Source organism: Protopterus annectens, chromosome 1.part2 (assembly GCF_019279795.1).
Source record: "Protopterus annectens isolate FY-2018-M chromosome 1.part2, PAN1.0, whole genome shotgun sequence".
Taxonomy (NCBI): Eukaryota; Metazoa; Chordata; order Ceratodontiformes; family Protopteridae; genus Protopterus; species Protopterus annectens.
Genome location: NC_056727.1, coordinates 1063593164 through 1063617844, shown reverse-complemented (window position 1 = coordinate 1063617844; position 24681 = coordinate 1063593164).

Below are 24681 nucleotides of genomic sequence, written 5' to 3'. Positions count from 1 at the left end.
ACATGATTACCATCATGAGTAAGTGATCTGCATATCAATGGCTTCAATTTACTCCTTTTCAGACTCTGTGTCGAATACCTAGCCAGGTGTTGACATTATTCTTTGTGCCAGTTTTGTCCAGTTTCAGTGTAAACATCACACTTTGATAAGTTCTTATCTTTTTGCCTGCATTTCTAATCCATTCTCTAGTTGCTTGTTTTCTTTGCTCTTCCATGACACACTATTTACATCACATACATTCTGAACACAAACCATGCGCACAGAAGACATTTTTTTCTGGCTTTGAATCAATATATATAATCTCTTTAACTAAACATGATGCTATGGATTTTCCATATTTAATGATTTTTTTATGGCTTCTAAACCTGTGGTCAATTTCAGAACATTTCTTTATATCATGTTTATAGTAATACATCATACAAACCGAATCAAAGAATAATTTCTCATGTTTTTCAGGATTCGTATAGCTCGTATAACTCATTTTATTATAATTATGGTTCTTATAATTTCATCTGCTTTACTGGCTAGCTTACATACTTTACATTCTTTGTGGTTTCTGTGACAAAACAACTTCACCCACCCTACAACATCATTTACTTTAATATTAAATTTGAATTTCTGAACAATTTGTCACTTGTCTTTTTATTCCTGATACTGCAAAATCGTATCTCATACTTATGAATAATGTAACTCACAAAATTCACTGCCGGTAGCTCAATTATTTAATTCAGTAGCTTAAGCATCTTTGGGATTGCTGGGACCATGTGCCCTTGTGAAAAAGAAGAAATGAGAGATTTTATCTCCACCCATATCAACTATATAATCTTTTCAAGGTCAAACATATTATACACCTTTGAGGCTTCTTCCCTTGTGTTTTGCAGCTTTTCAAGTTTCTCGGGTATACTGCTGGAAGTCAAATAAATCAATTTTCTGGAGCCACAATTTACTGCTGATAGACAAATTACCTTGAGGAGAGAGCTTTCTTGATGGGTGTAGTTACATAGTCCCCTGGATTCAGCAAGCTCTGCATGGAGTGCAGGAATAGTGCAAGAGCTGTTGCATGCAATATGGCTGACAAGCGATCCAGGAACGAGCTCCCGGGACGTGTATGAGCGCTTCTACACTATTCCTGCATGGACACCACTGTTATATGCTAATTACCTCATTTGCAGGGAAACCATGCAAATGGGGTGAATTAGCGATCCAGGAAGCAGACAGGCGTCTGTGCAGGAATAGTGTAACCTGCAGAAATGTATTCGGTTACTAACCGAATAAACTTGTGCAAATTACAAAACGGAGGCATGATAGCTCCAAAGAAAGCATGTATTCAATGTAGTAGGCATGCCAATGGGCAAATCTATTGGCATGAGAAATAGTTGCAAAATTATAAAAAAAAAATCTTTTTTGTCCGATTTCGGACGCTTAAGCGTAAGGCAGCAGTGCGCAAAGGGGATTGGCCTGAAAATAAGAAAAAAGTTGGAAATTAGCTTTTAAACCAAAATCAGCATATTACCATAATTGTCAATGGCAAGCATAAGACAATAATACCAGGGAATAGTGGTTGCTAAGGGGGAAGGCTCAGTGACAGTGCGGTAACTATAAATTAGCATTCTGTTTTATGCAAATGAGGGGACTGATACTGAATCACAGATTTCCTCTCAGTGTTAGCTTGCACCGAATCATGTAGGTGCAGCAACACCATTGTATAAGTATAAGAGGTAGATGATCTCATAAGGGGGAGTGTAATGCATGCTGTAAGCTTACTGGAGCTCTGTGGCCGGTGTTTGCTCTTAGCTAAGCACAGCTAAGAAGGGGTGTGTCTAAGGCTGCCTAGCAGTGTTTACATTGCCTAAATGGGTGTGCATGCCACGCACCGGGTTTTAAACAAAAAAAAAAAAAAAACAGGAAATACCAGCTCTGTTCACGTCTGAGAACTGGGTATGCGCGGAGTGCCTTGGGGCTTAAATGCGAAGGCAATGGGAAGGGAAAACAGCAGTAGGAAGGAAATCAAGGAGAACTATCATAGCTGGTGGGTGAAATGCATCAGAAATAGCCAATTACACATGGAGCAGACTAGCACACTGCTATAAACTATGCAAACACCTTCCAGTCTGTTTTTTTTTTCAAAAAACACTACACTACCGGTGTACACAGATGGGGAAATTTTACCTGACAAAGCTAACAAAATGTTAGAGGCTGCTGTTGCTCTCAAACATCAATATGTGAAGAGGCTGAGGGTGGTGAGGATGTGAATGCTGACGACCAACCCACAGTGAGGAGAAACAAAAGACTGTACAGACCCAGGGTAACCTACCAAGGGGTACATGAGCTGGAGATAGTGGAGCACTATAGGGTGGACAGGGACATTCTACAGCAAATTGTTGAGCTGTGCTGGCCACACCTCACACACAGAACCAACAGAGGGGAACTCATCCCAGTGGATACCAAGATATGTGTAGGCTTAATAATACTAGCCACAGGTACCTTCCAAAGTGCAATTGGAGATATCATGGGGATCTCATAGGCATCAGCATCCAGGGTACTCCACCAGTTCCTGGATGCCATGTCAGCACATGCCGGTGAGCACATATATTTCCTCAAGACTCATGCAGCGTTGACCAGCAATATGCTTCTCTTCCACCAAATAGCAGAATACCCTGAGGTAGTGGGTGCTATAGACTGCATGCACATACACATCAAAGCACCTCCTGGTGAGCGGGTAAGGGTCTACATGAACCATAAGGGCTTCCCCTCCATCAACTGCCAGGTCATGTGCGATGCCCAGGGCATTATCTTGAATGTGTGGGCTGGCAGCCCTGGAAGCTATCACAACAACCAACAACCAACAACCACATCTGGCATATGACACAGCTGAACCAGTCATTTGCCAGTGGGAACATCCCATATGGCCACCTAGTGGGGGATGTTGGTCACACACTGGAGCCGTGGCTGATGACACCCCTCAAAAAATGCACACACACCTAAAAAAGAACTCCATAATGAGGCACATGCACAAACCAGAACCATAATACAGCGTGTGTTTGGGATGCTTAAGTCACGGTTCTGCTGCCTGGACATATCTGGTGGAGTCTTGCAGTACTCTCCAGCTACATGTATGCAAATGTTCATAGTATGTGCTATGCTACACAATATGATCCTGCGGAAACAGCTGTTGCAGGAACAGTATGGGTCAAGGCCACACAGCCCCCCACCATTGCCAAGGCCATCACAGGCACAGAGAGATTCAGAGGAGGAACAACCTGAGTCTGCCCATACAGGCAGAAGAAGGCATGCCCAGTATGCCCAGGCTTTGGCAAAGAGGCAACACATAGCACATACACTGACATGGTAGAGACCCAGGGAATGACACCTCTCTCTGACTCGCACATACATTAAAAGGGATGCCAAACATGACACTACCTGTGCTTTACGATGTATAGGGAGTGTACTATGAGCATCTGACATGGTCATCCCTCCAGCACAGTTCTCAATACTGGCACAGCCACAAGGTAAGTCACTCTTCCTATCAGCCTCAGCCAGCAGGACAGGTGTAGATGACTGTAAAGAAAGGCTGGGCTAAGGCCTCCAATTGATGGAAGTGGTTTACAGCCCCTCTCCAGACCTACAGAGATAGACTACAACATGCCTGACAGTTGTATGTTATTTCTGAAGAGCAAGAAGTCTGAAACTGAAATGTAGGTCAATAAAACCTAAGGTCAGTACTTCACTGATATGCCTCCAGTCTGCATGAAAGGTCAGAATACAAAATAATGTGGAAAGTAACAGAGTACCTGAAATGCCAGTATAGTCATAGCAAATGTTTAAAGTCATCAGGTGTGTCCTCCCCCACAATCCTATGTAGAAATGCAGTAACAGTATGTGTGGGTCTAATAACAGTGGAGCACAGATTACCTGAGCTGGCCAAATCTACAGGATGGATTGTTGCATGTGTACAATATGCAGGAGTCCGTGTGTTAGGGTGATGTGTGTTCAATATTGTCTGGAAGTGGTCAGCATGCAGGCATGGAGGGTTGTGTCTTGGTGGCCTGTGGCCAGAACTGTTGATGACAGGGCCATGTTCTAACAACTGCAGTGCCAACCACAATGCTTCTCAGCAATACCCATGTCAGCAGTCATCCATACTCACTGTCCAGGTGCCAATATCTGTCACCATCTGAAAGATGGACATGCCATGAATGTGGGCCCAGACATACACACAGTACACAGGTGGAAATACCCTAGACAGAGTACATAAAATGTAACTGTCAATTGCACACACCCTTGGAATTGTGCATACAGGTCAGCAGCATGTTAGCTGTCTGTGTACTATGAAATACTGGTGTAATCTGGCCAATCTGTGGCAGACCACAAAAGGCACAGTTATGAAGTAATGAGAGACTGCCTATGTCCTTGCACAAGGGAGCATAAGGAGAATGTCCCATGTATATCTGTGAGTCAGCTGCAAGAAGCTTCCATATCACACATGCACTCAGCTTACCCCACCATCAGCCACAAGTTTATCACAGGTCATATTCTTTCTGTTGGGAATGAGTATAGTATGACCTCCACTTCTGTATGGGAATACCCGCAGAATGCAGCATGCTGAAGAGGTGTCCCATGCAGGTGTGTCCATAGCTCTAAGTAGCACCTTGCAAGCATCCAGACCAATGGATTAATATGGACAGGAACTATTGCCATTATCACCTCACACACTTACCCTGTCACCCCAGGGGAATCCAGTGGCTCACAGCCTGGGAATGTAGAAGTGACAGAATGCACCGGCCTGCTACAGATGGCCTGCATCACTACAACATGGCCTATAGTCCTCTGTCAAAGGCCTGTGCCTCACCCATAGTGCCAATGTATGTTATCTCATGGGGTCCCAACTAACAACATAACACATTCAACAGAACACAAATGCAAGGCCATGTTGACAACTCCCAGTAGCATGCCCACCATGTCCTACTGCATGAACAGTGGACCAACCCCTAAATACCACTGGGATGAAGGGACAACTATAGGGATAATTCTCAGATATCACTCGCATAATGTTAGGAAGAGGATAGAATAACAATGTGGGGGGTGTAGAAGCATGAACGTCATGGTGTGTGTGTGAAGTCTGAAACTCTGATGTGTGTCCATACTACCCCTGCCTGCAAACCCAGTAATGGGTGGCTACAAACCTGCTCATAAACCACAATGTGAAGGGGAACTGACCAGATATATGATCCCTGCCTCTGGGTAACCTGAGTGAATCTGTACAGCTGAGAGATATGGCCACAGCAGGATATGGCCATTTTGTTATGTCAATATATGTACAAGAAGGGGATCCTCAGCCACCATAGTACCAAGGTGCTGAACCATTTACACAGACCAATCAGCAAGTGTCTGCAGCTACCCCCCCAGAATGGCATGAGTGTGCAAGAATAGGTAGACTGCAGACCACAATACTGGACACAGCATCATTCATCTTGTATTTCCCAGGAAATAACTGTGAGCAAATAAGTATATCTGTCAATAGTTGATGACATAATACATCACAGTGTAAGATAGTACATATGTCTGAATATCTCTGCTAACACCAACCATGTAACACAAGCAACAGAGACACAATAGTTACAGTATCCCACTATCTGTCATCCATTGTGGCTCCATGTTGTCAACCTGTCTACAGATATCCTGCAGAAACAGGTTGCTAGCTATAGGTGTAGAACACCAAACCCTGTACTGGAGTGCAACCTACCTGGAATGGATTCACACACTCCATACAGAAGGTCATACTGGGCATGCTCCTACACTTAGATAAATGAAGCCCATGTCTGACAACAGAGTGGACTATACATATCTGTCAGTCGCAGATGTATGTGCAGACACACCACATTGTATACCATTCACACTTTTCACACACATTGGATAGGAATGCTCACACATATCCAAAGCAAACACACTATAATATGTCAAACATACACACACAGAGATGTGGGAAAGAGAAAGACAGACAGCAACAGAGTGATTTCCATCATGAGTCCTGTCCCACCCACAACACATCCAATTGGCAAATATCACAGGATGTGCTGATGTCAATCACTGTAGACATTCCTTTTGGTAGCCATCAGCCCTATAATGTCTATGGTGCTTGTGATAACTGTGAAACACGATAGTACAAATCAGTATTCATCTAGCATTTGTATACCCAGTTCTGTTAAATGTAAAGTTGTGTGTGACTGAGTGTGTGTGTGAGTTTCCAGAGGAATGGGTTCATAGGTTTATAGGTTCATAGGTTCATAGGTTCATACTGGGCTATCTGCTCTGGGGCAATTATAAGCCTAGCCCGATTCTGTATGGCTTACACCACCCCTTGAGTTGAGTATACTGTGCCCTTTTTAACATTTAGTTTACTGTGCCTCTGTCTAATAGTGACACAGGAATAATCCCTGGGACAAACCTATGATCCCCCATCCACCTATCAAGATTCTTCTTGAAGAGATTCAGTGAGGTGCTCTGCCTCACATGAACTGGAATATAGGTTCTAGCCCCTTCACACACACTGCACTTCCCATTGCCCATGTTAGCACTCCTGCTGATGTCAGTCACTTTTAAATAACTCTCTGGCCAAATCTCAACCCTATAAGCTGCATGATGCTTGTGATGCATGTGTAATACTGTAGTGTAGAAAACTAGTTAGGTAAGAGTTCTAATCCCAGACATGGCAACTGTGAAACTCTATGTGTGTGTGGAAATGAATGATTTTGAGGCCATTCACACTCACTACACCTCTTATTGCCCTGCTTTAGCATGCCTGTTGATGTCAGTCACCTTGAAATAACCATTTGGATAAGTGCTAGCCCTATATGTTCTGTGGTGCTTGCGATAACTGTGCAATTCTATAGCATATTAGGTAGGAATTCTAATCTTAGACATGGCAACTGTAAAACTGTTAGTCACCTTCAAAGATACCTTTGGACAGCTCTTCAATGTACAAGCTCTGTGGCACTTGCAATAACTGCGTAATACTATAGTGTAGCACACTACTTAGGTAGGAGTTCTCATCCCCAACATGGCAACTGTGAAACAGTTTGTGTTTGTGTGAGAGAGTCTGTGTGTGTCTTTGATAATACCTGATTTATATGGACATTGACACTTACTACTCTTCCCTTACCCATCCTTTAGCACTGCTGCTGATGTTACTCAGCTTCAAAGATACCTTGGTACAGTTCTCAAGCATGTAAGCTCCATGGCACATGCCATAAATGTGGAACAATGTAGTAGCAGTAACTGCATAGGTATGGGCTTGAATCTCATCTGTGGCAAGTATTTGTGTGTATAAGTATGTATGTCTGTACCTCAAAGATTTTAGCCCCATTTACACCCAGTACACATCTCAGTGCCTGAGTTTAGCAGTCCTGCAGATATCATCCACCTTAGAAATACCTGTTGCCATCCCTAAACCATGTAAGGTCAGTGGTGCTTGTGGTAAATGTGTAACCATAATGGTCCGTAAAGATTATTAGATAGAGGTATGAACCTCACCCCTGACAAATGTAAAGGTGTGTGTAGGTTAAAGATATTTTTGGGATCTCTCACCTACTACATCACCCTATGCCAGTATTTACAAAGGCTGGTGATGTTCCTCACCTTAGAAGTACCTTGGGACCACATCCATCCTATAAGCTCAGTGGCACATGCAATAAATGTGGTACACTATAGCAACAATACATAGCTAGGTAGGGTGTTGAATCTCAGTACTGGCAATCATGTGTGTGTGTGTGTGTGTGTGTGTGTGTGTGTGTGTGTGTGTGTGTGTGTGTGTGTGTGTGTGTGTGATCAGTATCCTGTGTGGGGTTGCTCTGACTGTGTAATAACAGGATCCACTGTGGGGTGGGTTTTGCTAAATTATTATGTTGAGGACCTACTATATGTCACAATGTCCACCTTACAAGGTCAACAGATGTCAAACACTGGAGAGGTTGGTGTAAGCAATCCATATCCCTAGATGTGACAGTATGGATTGGTAAACAAAATAGGCAACCCTTCTATTACTTAGAAAACACTCTCCACCCATGTCGCATACACAACCACACTTGGCTAGGCAACAACCACTAAATTGGTAGTTCCCTGCATATTGCTTTGTGGATGGTAACCATGGTGTGATTGCAGTGGACTACATGCCTGTTGACAACAACAGTGCCACTGACATCAGAAAGTGCTTTGATGTGTTACATCTCCTGACTGAGTGTGTGTTTCCCACCAAGTAAAAGGACATGGCACCCTGTTCCACCCCCTCAGAAGCCAAATAAATATGTACAGTGGCCCTTTTGCCATGTTCCCCACTGGACGTCTGCAACAACTGTAGAGTCTGCAAACGTACACAACAAAGGGAATACAATGCATTATACACATGTCCTGTATGGACAGACACCACTAACTCCACTGAATACCCTTATCATGCTGTCAACGTAGGCTCAAGCACAACCTCAGTTACATAGCCAGGTCTCACCAAATGAGGTTAGGAATGCTACATCAGAAGATATCAATCTGCCCACACAACATGCCCCAGAGACCTCAAGTACACTTCCACACATCAAAGAACATGCATGTGGGACATGTGCACAGCCCAGACACTCTCCATGTTAGGGAATATAGATCACATACATGAGAAGCAGTGCACATCACTGGCCACCCAAAATAGTAACACAGATGAGTGGATGGTGAATACAATACACATACCTGGGGTCCACTCCAGGGACTACACTGCTGAGCCACACTGAGGACTATTGTCATGTGGCCTGATGCCAAGGTATTCCCTTGGCCTAGCCTTGTAGAGCCTTCAGGCCCATTCACCTTCTACACACCTGTGAAGCAATGAACCTATGAATCTCAGTACTGGCAAGTGTGTGTGTGTGTGTGTGTGTGTGTGTGTGTGTGTGTGTGTGTGTGTGTGTGTGTGTGTGTGTGTGTGTGGAGGTGAATGATTTTGAGGCCATCCACACTCACTACACCTCCCATTGCCCTACTTTAGCATCCCTGCTAATGTCAGTCTTCTTGATATAACCCTTTGGCCATATTTCAGCCCTATAAACTCTGTGGCACTTGTGATAACTGCGTAATCATGTAGTGTGACAAACTCGTTAGGTAGGAGTTCTAATACTGGTCCTGCCAACTGTGATAATGTGTGTGTTTGTATATATATCTACATATATAAATACATTTTCCCTACTGTTTAATGAATGTGCTGCATGATATCTTTGAGAAAATATCAGACATATCTACAACTCAGATGGCTTAGTGGTAGCTTGCTGTGGCTATGGTGTGCAGGGTCCTGGGTTCATGACTTGTAAGGGCTGATTATTTTGTTGCTGGACAGAACAAGAACTGTTGGATACAGAGTGATTAAGGTACTTTTAAGCAGTTGTAAGTGGGTTTGCACAGGTTTGCATGGCGGTAAGCAATGCTAATTTCTGGATAAATATGCTAACAGAAAGTTAGCCTGAAAAGTGCTTAATCTGTGTCGGCATTGCTTAGCACCATGCAAACATGTTTAATCCCACTTACTTCTGCTTAAAACTGCTTACTCCTGCTTACCCTATACTAATTTATTTAAAAGAAAGGAAAAAAGGAGTGATAGGAAAGTGGTGAGAAAGGGGGCATGCAGAGGGAAAGATGATAAGGAAAGTAGCTAGAGATGTGCAGGATGGGTGTAGGGAAGGTCCATACTTTCCATTTCTTCTACAGCAATAGCTGTGCATATATACTGAATTTAGAGGTATATTTGGACACTTAAACCCCTGAGAGAGGGGGGGGTGAGGACAACAATAATTTGGGTGTGCTAGGGGCTTAGCAGGAGGGGCAGGCTGACGCTCTAATTGCACCACATGGCCCTCAAGCTGGCGTAGTAGATCTACAGACTCCTTTCCAAGGTTGCTACGCACCAAACCCCAGACCTGGCTTTGGCTGACAGAATCCAGTCAGAGCCCACTCCTGGGGGGGATGATCCCCATCAGCTGAGGTGGTTCCACCTGAAGGTGGTGCAGGACCAGCAGATGAGGAGATCCTGTGGTGGGTTCCAGATGTGCTGGGGCCCGGTGCCATGGTCAGATAAGGTGGGAGAGGTGGGTCCACTGGGACCGGCCTTCCCAAATGTGCTATGGTGTTACAGTTTTAGAACATATGTGGGTTAGTAATAGTCATCACAATCCAGGATTAGTTATAACACCATGCATAGATATTCCCATTAACCCAAAACAACAGATTTGGAACAGTTGCATAGCAAACAGAACACATGCATATATGGAACCACAGTGGCCATTACAATGGCATGCAGGTTACATTGATAGCAACAGGACACCAATGATAGTACTTCAACATGAAGCATTAATAGAAACACATTTCAATATTTGTTGAAAAATAGGTCATATGTCCCAACAGTAGGTTTGGTGTAAACCATACCCACTGATTTTTGTGTTTAGATTATTGTTGCAGATATGGTGGGGAGGAGAGAGAGATGTCAATTAACAACTTGTATATACTTGCAGTACTCACAACTTTAATGATCATTGCTCTAATCATTACTCTAGGGGTATTATTACAATACCCTATGGCCTTGGTTTGGGCAGTGGTATGTTTGTACACAGTGTATACTTCAACTGTCTTTTAGCTAAATTCTACTTCTCTTACCTGGTAGATCTGTGGAGGGAATGTTTGTTAACACTAACTGACTGTTTCAACACATATTCCCAGATTCCTAGTTAAAATTATGCACATACTTCTCAACCTCTTAATGCACAACATCTGGACAATGCTTGACAAAATGGGGGTACAAATAAGGACATATTTTAAATATTGCTCTTATAAACTTTTAGACAGTTGCTAGAGTAACAGGATTTGTTTTAATATACATTTTTTGAAGGATTTGAGGTCTGACAGTCAAATGTATGTCATTATTTGGTGACTACAATCCTAAGATCATCTCAGTGGTTTGCCAGAAAAAAAGAGGAACAGGCCAAAAATAGGAGATAATTATCTGGACATTTTGGAAAAGTCTGTACAGTTGAGAAGTATGATTATGCATACAGCTTACTACCACTCCCAAGATTTCAACCATGGCTGTGTCTGTTAAAAATACAACCATTTATGTTTCATCAGAGTGAGCTATTTAGCAACCACTGTCTGTTCTTTCCCCGTTTTCTGTCTAAGTCTGTCTTGGTTGTACACTCTGACCTTGTAATTACAACAGTCTTATACAGACATTCCTAGACATATTTTTATGTAGCACAGTGTGACAAACAATGGTTGACACTACAGTACTATTGCAATATAAGATCTTGGTGAATGCTACATGTCAGGCCATACAATACCAGAGTAAACACAACCACCCCAGGATTTAAAACTTTATTGCCAGGTAGTTAGTTTTCTTATCTGAAAGACCTGTGGAGGGAATGTTTGTTAACACTACCTGACTGTTTCTACACATATTCTCAGATTTCTAGTTAAAATTATGCACATACATCTCAATCTCTTAAGGCACATCTGGACAAAGCTTGACAACATGGGGGTAGAAATAGGGACATATTTTGAATATTGCTCTTATAAACTTACAGAGTTGTTATCATAACATGATATGTTTAAATATACATTTTCTTAAGAATTTGAAGTCTGAAACTCAAATGTATTTCATTATTTAGTGACTACAATTCTGAGATCATCCCAGTGATTTGCCAATGAGAAATTGGAACAGGCCAAAAATATGAGACAGTTATCTGGACATTCTGTTAAAACATGTACAGTTGAGAGGTATGATTATGCATACAGCTTACTACCACTCCTAGGATACGAGCCATGGCTGTGTGTGCTAAAAATACAGCAATTTGTGTTTCATCAGAGTGAGCTATTTAGAAACTGCTGTCTGCTATTTCAGTGTTTTCCGTCTAAGTCTCTCTTGGTTGTACAATCTGACCTTGTACTTACAACAGTCTTATACAGACATTCCTAGACATATATTTTTTATGTAGCACAGTGTGGGTAACAGTGGTTAACACAACATTACTATTCAGAGAATGCAACACTAAATGCCATACAATACCAGAGTAAACACAACCAGTCCAGGATTTAGAACTTTATTGCCAGGCAGTTATGGTTCTATTTAAATATCACCTATATGGGACTATTACTGTCATATTGTCTGGTTTAGTCAGTTCAACACATTCACAGTTTGTATACTGCCATGTGACTGTCTACTACTTTATATTTATGTGGTGTGACTACTACAAGCAGGATTGTTACTCTCCAGCCTCGTGACACAGCCTTTGCTACCTACTGGCATGGGCTTCCTGATTCACAGCCCACTCAGCTGCAGCTAGAAAGGGACTAGAGAAATATTTATGCATACCTATCCATCACATACACAGGCTGGACTTTGGTAAACAGTTATTGATATGAATACTTAAACACTGCTAGGACATCACCCCTCTGCCTTGCTTCTTGGACCCACTCATCCTAGAGCTCCCTCTTCCACCGCTTCAAGTTGGTATAGTGGTGCCAGACCTGCTCACCAGTCCTAGGGATATCAGCAGCACTGGTGAGATCACTGGTGAGATGGTCCTAGGCTTCCCCTTTATATTGGGAGCCCTGGTACTGGCCCTGCAGCAGTCTCTCATCATGGTTATTTACCAGGAGTCCTACCATGACCTTGGACTCCTGTATACCCCAGCGTTGTGCCTGGAAGTGCATGCCCTCTCTAACACCTGCCATACTGCCAACAATGGGAAGCTGCAACCAGTTATGAGCTGTATTCCCACCTGCGGGGTTTAAATATGACTAATTTCCCACCTTTTGCCGTGATTGGATGGTTTTGAAGCTGCTGAGCTAAGCTAGGCTACAAGCAAACCTGCTTAGCTAAGGTTGGCAGCGCTTAAATGGGCTGGTTCAGCACTGCTTACCAATGGGCAAATCCACTTATCTGGGCTACTCATTGCTTAGCAGTCATATTTACACAATGCTTACACCTGGTAAGCAGAGCTGTGCAATGCTTAGCATCACTTATGGGATTGATTAATCATTCATTACACATTATAAATTTGTTTACTGTCCCTAACATCCCCCAGTGTGCTTTCATTACATTTATTCATGTGTGACTATTCTGTATAGAGCACTTGTGTTTATATGGGGGTTTCACAAGTTTAATAAACTGATATCTGAACCTACTACAATACTCTGGTTAACAAATATATGTTATTTAGTAGCTAATTATAACAATAAATGTTTATGTACTTCTTTCACATGTAAAATGCAAATTGGTTACAGTGGGGATTGAACTGAGAATGGCTGTTTGCAAAGCGTACACTCTAACCACTACACTGTTGCAGTACTGCATATGGTGGATGTCTCTTTTATTTAACTTCTTGTGCTTTTTAAGCTGGACTAAGCATAGCTAAGCAACAGGCACACACATGCAGCTATGCTTAAACTTTATTACTTGTTTAAAAAAAATTATTTGTTGTGTTTTTTTATTTGTACCCTTCAGAATATCCCTGCTAATGCTGAACCTGTTATTCTATCAACTTTCTGCTTTGTGGGACAATTGTCCCTTTTAGCTTTGTCCGCATTCCTTAATCTGATGGGTTGGGAGGTGTGCGCTATGTGCTTATGCTACATCTGTTATTCTATCAACTTTTGGCTTGGTAAGGACAATTTTCCCTTATGGCTTGGATTGGGGGTGTTACGAGCGTTCTCACTCATTTTAAAATGCCAAAAGGCAATTCTGGAGTGCAGGGCGTATGTGTATTGTGAGAGATCTGCTCTCAGACACACCCCCTGTGCTCGTACATGGAGCCATGTCCGTTTTACAGTGCAGCAGCGTGCCTTCATACATATGCATGGCACACTACCGTGCTGAACAGGAACAGTCCCTGCCATGCAGGAATAACTTATTCCTGCATGGCTGCTTGCTGAATCCCGGGGAATGTCTCAAAAGAAATACAAAGTTTAGTTATTGGTGATAATATCTGACAATGGATACCATATGGTATGCCAGTATGTGTATTTAGGAGGTGAAATACAAGATTCCATGCTGCCAGTCCCATAAGCATTTAATTTCGCACTGAGCATCCAGGCAGGACACATGATATGTACATTTTAAATTAGGAAGGAGACTAAAGGTGCCATTTTCTTCAAAAAATACACATATATTGTAGTGCATACTTCAAAGTGTAATATCTTTAATCAAATCTCCCTTCTGATGTCATGGTGGTGATGGATATACAGAACATCTTCACAGACAGGACTGATTTATTCTACCATAATCATTGTTTTTGATGCTGCTTGTCCAAGTGAGACTTGAGGTGGTAGCAAACTGATCAGTGCAGGCCAGATTTACCCATCTCCACCATCAATCTCCAGCTTGTTGTATGGAATCACCAGGTATTCCTAGGCAAGCTGAGTGATATAAAACCTCCAATGAGGACTTTGTCTTCTGCTGAAGGTCTCCTTCCATTTGACTAAGTCTGTTACACCTGTCATGGGATTTGCCTGGGGGCCCTCCTAACTGGACGCTCACACCAACTCAACTGATTCTCATACAAATGGAAGATTAGTGGCTATAATACAAGGTCTCTCTAACTATGAAATTTCTAAGCTATGCCATGGAAAGTCTGGCTATCACAGAAAATAATATTATGCTTGCAGTTATACTGATAATCTCATTTTTTCGATTAGTACCAAAAGCTCCTGAATAAAGGTGAAGCTGGGTTTTGTCTTATGATTCAGCTTTTATTTCTGCACTAGCACATTAACTCCAGTACTGCAACTACTGTACCAATCTTCTGGCTACTCTCTGATTCCCTTGGCATTCATTTGGAAACAGTACCCTTAGATACTTAATTTTCCTCTCTTGATGAGGCTTTCTTTGTCTGGAAGAAGGCAAGTGTCAATTTTATTGGGTGAGAACAATGAACTCTGATTTGGAGGTGCTGATTTATCCTATTTGCTTTACTCCTAGAAGAGAATGGCTCCATCATTTGTTGAAGATCCTGATTACTCAAGGATAATACTATCTGTAAGCAATAAAGATGCAGCCATCACATCCAAAATATGTAGACTCTCATGATTTTAGTAGCACCATGATCTTCTGTCAGTGGAAATCATTATAGGAAAAATATCTTGTTCATGAAAATTACAATGAGAAAGTGAGACAAGAGGCACCCTTAGCTGAGATCTATGCCCACCTTGAATATATTTGACTTAAAATGAGAATTCAGACAAAACTCTCACTCCTTAAACCCAGGGAACAAATGGCAGACAACAGCAGCCCTGAGACCTCATAGTGTTGTAGTACTTTCCGCATGACATTCAACGATGAATGGTGTCATGGCTTCTCCAAGTCCACAAAGCCTATTTAGTGAGCATTTTTGAACCTCCTTGACCCCCTTTTATATTTGTGCAAGGACAAAGATTTGGCTTGTTATTCCACAGCCAGGACAGAATCCACATTGCTTCTCCTGAACTGGAGGTTTAACTATCGGAAAAAAAATTATTTTTCAGCTTCATGACCTATATCTTCTCAGATTACCTGAGGCTTGTCAGTCACACAGTTTGCCAAACCATAGGTTATGACTCAGACTTCCACATAAAACTGGAAAGATGTTGTAACAATGAAACTTCAACAGAGTTTTGCACCTCCATCATTTCTAATAGGGGATGAGATATTAGGTTGTGAATGACACCATACACTATGCAGAAAGCCGGATAACATACAGTCTCTTATTCAGTATAAGTGATAGTTATGCACACACTTAAAATGTGATGTTGTTGCTAATTGAAACCTGTGAGTTTTGTTAAAGAGAGAGAATGATAGTGCATTATCCGCATTGCTGGTGTGGCTAGGCGTTGGACAACTATAGAAGTTATTAAGGCGTAGGTCATTTTTTTCATGCTATGAGTGGTTAATGGATACCATGTCATGTACTGCCACTCTAGTCATATTGTCATATTAGTATATCTCTGGAATCATATTTCCTGTCATAATACTGAAACTGAGAAATTCTAGTTTGTGAAACAAGTGCACTAGTCCTTGCAAAGGGAAACTCTTTGTTCTTCGTCCTGGCATTATTATGGTGTTAGTATATTTAAGTAAGAGGTAAAAGTGGCTTGACACCCTGAACACGCATTATGTTACATTTGTATGGAGCACTATTTAGTAATTGTGTGCTGCTTATGGCTTGTGACAACCCAGGTACATTTTCAGGGATCTGGAGTCTATAATTCATAGAGGAAGCAGTCTCATTTCCCTTACAAAGGTAAGTATTCTTCTTCTCTGCATGGATGATTTATCACACATGCAAATACTTCTATCTATCCAATGTTGGGAGCCCTGATTTTCAACTCAAGGTAACAAGTAATCTACTCTTATGTTCTACTCATTAGGTTCCTGATTCCCTGAGTATAGGCTTGACACTCTGCTGTCCATGTTATTCACATCTACCAGTATGCTATGGAATTGCATTAAGGACATTTTTGACAATAACTTGTGAATTCTACCAGGAAACACAGATTATTTATTTGAGTTAAGGCATTTTTATGATTTACTTCCTCCTTACACCACGTGCTTATCAGTTCAGAGAAACTCTTCTACTTCCCATCTGATCAGTGTTGCATCCTTATTGCATGATTCTCTTAGTTACTTCAGTTGGAATGTCATCTGGCAACTGACAACACATGCAATGTTAAAACATGTTGCGTTTTGGGCAATTTTACTTTTGACCATTTCACTAGTGTTTTTTTGCTAACCTAAAGGAAATAAAATAATTTATTTTATATTTCTTTTATATTATCCACATTTGATCTCCATTGTAAGGCATGATATAGAGATGAGACCACACATGGCACGTAGATAACATTCCCTCTGTTGTATTACTTGCAGGTACAGAAAAACAGAACATTTTCCATGATCCCAAAGGACAAGATACATTCTTCTAGGTCCTTTTAACACCTTGCTTTGTTTATATTTATTAGGTTGCTACCTTCGGGAAGTTCAAATATATTTTCAATTCTATCATTTCTGACAGGAGCTACTTTTGCCACAGGATATACACAGCTTTAAAAATGGCAGAGTTGATTCTAGTATGCATGCAGTGATGGACAAAAAGTAACAACAACCAGTGACACAGAATTATAAACAATGAAATAATTTAAACATTTCTGATACATAACACTTGTGTCAAGCTGTAGGTATGGTGACACCTGTGGCAATGTGCACATGGGTAGGGCATGCCAAACAAAATACAATGGCTCTTCTACATTGAGTTAGGCAGGGCAATGCATGTTGTGTAGGGCCATGCTGCACAATGTACTACTGAGATTCAATATACTGATAAAGGAAGGAGCATTAGCTGTGGTGCAACAAGTAGCATACTTGCTTTTGTGCTCAATGACCAGAAGGTTGTAGGTTTTATTCTTACCCCTGTAACTGAATTTCTGATATTGTAGTGTAGAATTAGAGTGGCGCTACACTCTTGAGTGTCTGCCTTTGGAAGAGACATTAAAATCAAGGTCCTATCAGCTTGAATAAGTGGTATCTCTGGATGATGTAAAAGATCCCACAGCACATATTGAAAGAGTAAGGGAAGCTTTCAGATGCTCTGGCCAAATATCCCCTAGCAGTAGAAATACCACCTCAGGTCTCCCCTGAAAAGACACCACTAATCTAGTGGGGTTAGGTAATTGTGTATGTTATGGGGTTAAGAGGCACATGCAATCATATGGAACATATGTATGCAGCCATTCAAATATTGACTAACGTGTACTGCATTGTCATGGGCACATCAGAGAGACAATGACTGGAAATATGCATCACTTGGGAGACAGAGGCGTTATTACAGAACATTGACACATATGGCACACGTATCATATTCAGAGGAATGTGGAAAAATCTTTTTGAGCAGGTGTGCCAGGGAGTAATACTGGAAATCAGTGCAGTAGATAGCCATGCTTGAAGGCTACATCAGGTTTAGTGAAGGGTGCTGATATTATACTGCATGCCAAGAACAAGACATGAGAAGTTGTTAATGACATGTCTACTACAGGAAGTAGACCGACAACACAGAAGTAGCTCAGAGAGGTGTAGCATTAATGTGTCCCTGTCTGGGGAAGGTGAGTGGATTCTCACAGCCAGTGGTGGCCTGGATGTGGGGATTGGGCTGGTAATGACTGCATGAGAGCCTGTAAGGGATGCACCATGTTAGTATTAGCCATTACACTGTCATATTGTACACTGTACTGCATATGATGTAGGATCTCTTCATCAAGTGGCTGCTTTGTGTCTGCCCTCTGTGACTGGTTAATGTGGCTATTTAAAGTTAAGGTTTTTGGTGTAATTGTTTGTTTTCTGAAAAAAGTAATTTTGGACAAAAGCGTATTAAATCAGTTTTTAATGCTAAAAGCAGTGCTTTCTTCCCACTATGCCTATTGTCTTGGTGGTTTTGATTTTAAAGTCCATGATTTGCTGATCAGCCAAGGATTAGTGACTGAGGCACTGTCGGTCCTGTCTGCATTGGTACAGAGGGCTGTGATGCACCACATCTCATACGCTGGCTCAGTGAGCAGCACTGATGCATGGCATTATGCTACAGCTGCTGCCACTGCAAACTTGCTAATGCCCTGTACATTGACAGTTCCTAGAATTTAGAATAATAATAATTGTAAGAAAGACCCAGCCAAGCTGCAGTCTTCACTGTCTAACACTCCCTGTAGTGGAGGCCAGTGGGATATATGTAAATGGACTCTTAATGACATACAGATCTTTCAACTATATGATTTCTAAATGCCCATGGCTTTATATTTAATTACTTTTTAAGTCTTTATAGGTACAGACAGGTTAATAAAGCCAAACCCCACTAGTTCTAAACATGCCATGTTTTGGACATTTTCTGACCTCATCAATACAGCAAGAAGGGATAGTTTGGCTATGCGTTACAAATCTAGAGCTTAAAACCAAGTCTTGTGTCTGTAAACATTAGGGTGCCTCCAATACTTCTCAAATAACACCCAAATCAAAGAGAAAAAGGATTATATAGATCATTCAGTAAAAAGTGCAAGAAAGATCCAGTCAAGTTACAATATATCCTGTAGTAGAGGCCCATGGGATATTTGCAAATGGCCCTTTAAGAACATACCAATGCTTCAGCTATATGGCTTCTAAATGCTCATGACTTATTTTATTTAATTTTACATCTTTGTGGATATATCCCAAATGACACCCATACCAAAAGTTTAAAAGGTCATACAGAGAAACCATTCAGCAAAACCAGCATGAAAGACCCATTCAAGCTAGAGTCCTCACTGTGTAATACCTTAAACCACCTGAAGTGGAGGCCCATTTGGTATAAGCCATTGACCCCTAAAGGACATATAATTGTGTTAGCTACATCTCTTCTAAATGCCAATGACTTCTTTTGTATGAGATTGTTATTTAGACTTGAAAAATTCTAACTTACGGAGAAATTTAAACCCAGGATCACAGATTTGTTGGGTTTTATTTTCATCTTGAGACATTAGTCAGCTGCAATAAGTAGTTGAAAACAACAGGAATTAAGGCAGATTTTTTGTGATCAGTCTATCTGTATGAAACATTTTATTATGTTTCTCTTGCCTTGTATACATAATCAGTTCTTTTTAAAAGTCAACAATTTTAATGTATTTATTTGTAAAAGCTTGTGGCTGATGTATTAATTTATTTGTGAAGAGTATCCTCACAGCCTTGCTGTTACTTTTGGAGTCCACCTTTCATGAAGCAAGAATACATAATAGGCACCACTGGTGAAGATTTTATCTCATTAACCTATACATCTCACATTTCTTGGTACCAACAGGGTGGGCTTTAAGTCCCATACCCCTCTTTATGACATGTTTGCTCAGAGTGATGGGATTCAAACCACATCTGTCTGTCATACCTTGTGGTACAGAATGTGGGGCTCAGTTCCAGCTGCCTTGCTAATCTATGAGGGACTAAATAAGTAATCAGCAAATGCAGGAATGAATGAATCTTAGTAAAAGTAATTGTTCCTGAAGTAGGAGGGATAGTTCAATTTCCATGTGTGGTTAGTATATATTAGTTGCAAAGCAAGATGATAAAGTAGAAATATATGTTTTAACAAGTGAAAGAATTAATGACTATGTTTATCAGTGAAGCTATGTGTTCAGAAAGAGATTCAATAGCTGCTTGTCAACAAATATTGTATGATCATGAGCCTAAGAAATATGTAACAATAAATAAGAGATATTTGTTTGTATATTTCAGGTTGCTATTTGGAGTGGAAGCTGCATCTTCTATTCTCCAAAGAACTGTGTAAAATTTGTTTAGAGACTTAAACACTATAGTGCACCCAAATAATTTGTTATTTACCTGAAACTCAGACTGTAAACACCTCAGTAACTTAGTAAATTATTAAAGAAATTGCAGAAATGTGGTTTGAGAGCAGAAAATACCAAAATATGAGCTTAACCATTCTTGCTTGTAATGATTTCTTTGCAAGCATCAGCTAAAACATTTTCTCAATCATAATTTGGTTTGCTTTACCTTTTATTAATACCATTGTCATTTTTGATCATTTGTCAGAAAAGTAGATATACATAGGACTTTTGTTATTTAATATTGAAACAATGCCAATATAATTTTCTTTAGAAACATATTGGGCCGGATTCACGAATGGCCAAATTCCATGCAGGAACAATGTAGTAGCTCCTGCATGCAATATGACCACCGTGCAATCCAGGATAGGGCCGTTTTCGCGTGCACAAAAGGCCCTATATTGTTCCTGCACGGAATTCCATTCAGTATGCAAATCACCTCATTTGCTGGTGAAAACCATGCAAATGAGGTGATTTTGCAATCCAGCAAGCTGATCGGATTCTGTATAGGAACAGTATCAGTGCAAAAATGTATTCGGCTAGTAGCCGGATACATTTTTGCATCTGACAAAACGGAGGCATGACAGCTTGTGGAAAGCATGTATTATGTAGAACAGATAAGCCAATGGTAAAATATAAGGCCACTGGCATGAAAAGCCACATAATTTTTTTATAAATAAAACTTTTATTGTTTTTTGGCCGATCTGGGATGTTTAAGCTACGGACAGCGGCGTGCAAACACAGGGGTGCCGAAAATAAAAAAAAAGGGAAAAACTGCCATTTAATAGAAATATGCATTCTGCCATTATAGTCAATGGCAGGCAGAATGTAAACAAGTCAGAGGAGCACTGGTTGCCAAGGGGAAATGGTGTGCTTGGGAATTGTAACTATGGATCTGCACACTGGGGTATGCAAATGAAGGGACATATACTGAATCACAGATTTTTACCTAGTGTAAGCCTGCACCTAATCATGCAGGTGCAGGAATAGGGAGCCGTGTAGGCAGGACAAGAGGATGACTTCAGTAGGGGGTATGTCATGCTTGGTGTAAACTTATTGGAGCCCTGCGGCCCACGTTTGCTCTTAGCGAAGTAGAACTAAGGAAGGGGGGGTATCTCACATTGTTTAGCACTGTTTTCCCTCCTTAAACGGGTGTGAGCAACACACACCAGGTTTTAAACACAAAACAAAGAAAAACAGGAAATAGCAGCTCAGTTCACATCTGAGTACGGGGTATGCTCAGTGTGCCTCGGGGCTTAAACGGGAAGGCAATGGGAAGGGAAAACAGCAGTAGGAAAGCACAGTCAAGGAGAACTGCCATAGCTGGCATGTGAAATGTATCAGAATCAGCCAATTACACAGGCAGCAGCCCAGCCCAGCACACTACTATAAACTATGCAAACCCCTTTCACTCTGTTTTTTCTCACAACCTCTACACCACTGGTGTATACAGATGGGGACATTTTACCTAATAAAACTAACAAAATGATAGGGGCTGCTGTCGCTCTTATACATCAATATGTGCAAGAGGCTGAGGGTGGTGAGGATGTGAATGCTGATGACCATCCCAAAATGAGGAGGAAGAGAAGCGTGTACAGACCCAGGGTAACCTACCAGGGCCTACATGAGCTGGAGATAGTGGAGCGCTATAGGGTGGACAGGGACATTCTACAACAAATTGTTGAGCTGTGCCAGCCCTGCCTCACACACAGAACCAGCAGAGGGGAACCCATCCCGTTGGATACTAAGGTATGTGTAGACTTAAGAATACTAGCCACAGGTACCCTCCAAAGGGCAACTGGGGATATCAAGGGATATTACAGATATAAGCATCCAGGGAACTCCACCAGTTCCTGGATGCCATGTCAGCACATGCCGGTGAGCACATATATTTCCCCATCACCCGTGAGGCATTGACCACCAGTATGCGTCTCTTCCACCAAAAAGCAGAATACCCTGAGTAGTGGATGCTATAGACTGCATGCACATACACATCAAAGCACCTCCCGGTGAGTGGGGTAGGGTCTACATAAACCGCAAGGGCTTTCCCTTCATTAACTACCAGGTTGTGTGCGATGGCCAGGGCATTATCTTGAATGTGTGTTCTGGCAGCCCTGGAAGCTATCACGACTCCCACATCTGGCATATGACACAGCTATACCAGTCATTTGCCAGTGGAGACATCCCATATGGCCACCTAGTGGGGGATGCTAGCTACGCACTGGAGCCCAGGCTGATGACACCCCTCAGAAATGCACACACACCTGAACAAGAACTCCATAATGAGGTATATGCACAAACCAGAATCATAATAGAGCGTGTGTTTGGGATGCTCAAGTCACAGTTCTGCTGCCTGGACATATCCGGTGGAGCCTTGCAATACTCTCCAGCTACATGTATATAAATGTTCATAGTATGTGCCATGCTACATAGTATGCGGAAACAGCTGCAGCATGAACAGCATGGGTCAAAGCCACAAAGCCTCCCACCATTGCCAAGGCCAGCACAGACACAGAGGGACTCGGAGGAGGAACTACCTGAGCCTGCCCATGTAGGCAGAAAGAGACGCACCTAGTATGCCAAGGCCTTAGCAAAGAGGCAATGCATAGCACATATACTGACACGTTAGGGACTTAGGGAATGACACCTCTCTCTGACTCACACATACAGTAAAAGGGATACCAAACATAACACTACCTCTGCTTTAACATGTATAGAGAGTGTACTACGTGCATCCGACATAGTCAACTCTCCAGCACCATCCTCAATACTGGCCCAGCCACAAGGTAAGTCACTCTTCCTATCAATTACTGAATGGAGTAGTATGTTCTGATAGTTGTATTTATGGTATGGATGCGAGCATGCAAGGGAATCAGGTGGCTGAATGGGATGGCAGCAGATACTGGACACTTATATGAACAGCATGAAAGCCATAACAAATACTTGTGTCAACACGCTAGGCAGTACTAGACAAGGTGACAAATCTCACTGCAGTACATGTGGTGGCCCAAATGTGTATCCATAGGACACACACATGCAAGTCAGTGAGGTGCACATACCCATCAACAGCCTCAGCCAGCAGGACAGGTGTAGACGACCATAAAGAAAGGCTGGGCTAAGGCTTTCAATTGATGGCAACAGATAACAGCCCCCCTCCAGACCTACACAGACAGACTGCAACAGGTCTGGCAGTTGTATGCCAGTTCTGAAGGGTAATAAGTCTAAAACTGAAATGTAGGTCAATAAAACCTAAGATCTGTACTCCACTGATATGCCTCCAGTCTGCATGACAGGTCAGAATACAAAATTATGTGGAAGCCAACAGAGTACCTAACATACCAGTACAGTCATAACACAGTTTAAAGTTGTCAGGTGTGCCCTATGCCCCCCCCCCACAATCCTATGTAGAAATGCAGTAATATGTAAGTGTGAGGAGTAGTGTCAGCACATATTACCTGAGCTGGCCCAATCTAAAGGATAGATTGTTGCATGTGTACAGTATGCAGGGGTCTGTATGTTAGGTTGTTGTGTGTTCAATATTGTCTGGAAGTGGTCAGCATGTTGGCATGGAGGGTTGTGTCTTGGTGGTCTATGGCCAGTACTGTTGATGACAGGGCCATGTTCCAACAACTACAGTGTCAAACACAACGATTCTCAGCAATACCCATGTCAGCAGTCATCCATACTCACTGTCCAGATGTCAATATCTGTCACCGTCTGAAAGATGGACATGCCATGAATGTGGGCCCATACACACAGTACACAGGTGGAAGTACCCAAGACAGAGTGCATAAAATTTAACTGTCAGCTGCACACAACATTGGAATTGTAAAGACAGGTTATCAGTACATTAGTTGTCTGTGTACTATGGAATACTGATGTAGTCTGGCCAATTACTGGCAGTTCACAAAAGACACAGTTATGAAGTAATGAGAGACTGTCTATGTCCGTGCACAAGGCAGCATAAGGGTAATGTCCCAGGTATATCTGTGAGTCTGCTGCAAGTAGCTTCTATATCACACATGCACTCAGCTCACCCCACCATCAGCCACAGGTGCATCACAGGACATATAATTGCAGTTGGTAATGAGTACAGTATGACCCTACTTCTGTATACACCCACAGAATACAGCATGCTGAAGAGCCGTCCTATGCAGATGTGTCCTTAGCTGTAAGCAGCACCTTGCCAGCATCCAGACCAATGGATCAATATGGACAGGAACTATTGCCATTAACACCTTGCACACTTACCCTGTCACCCCAGGGGAATCCACTGGCTAACAA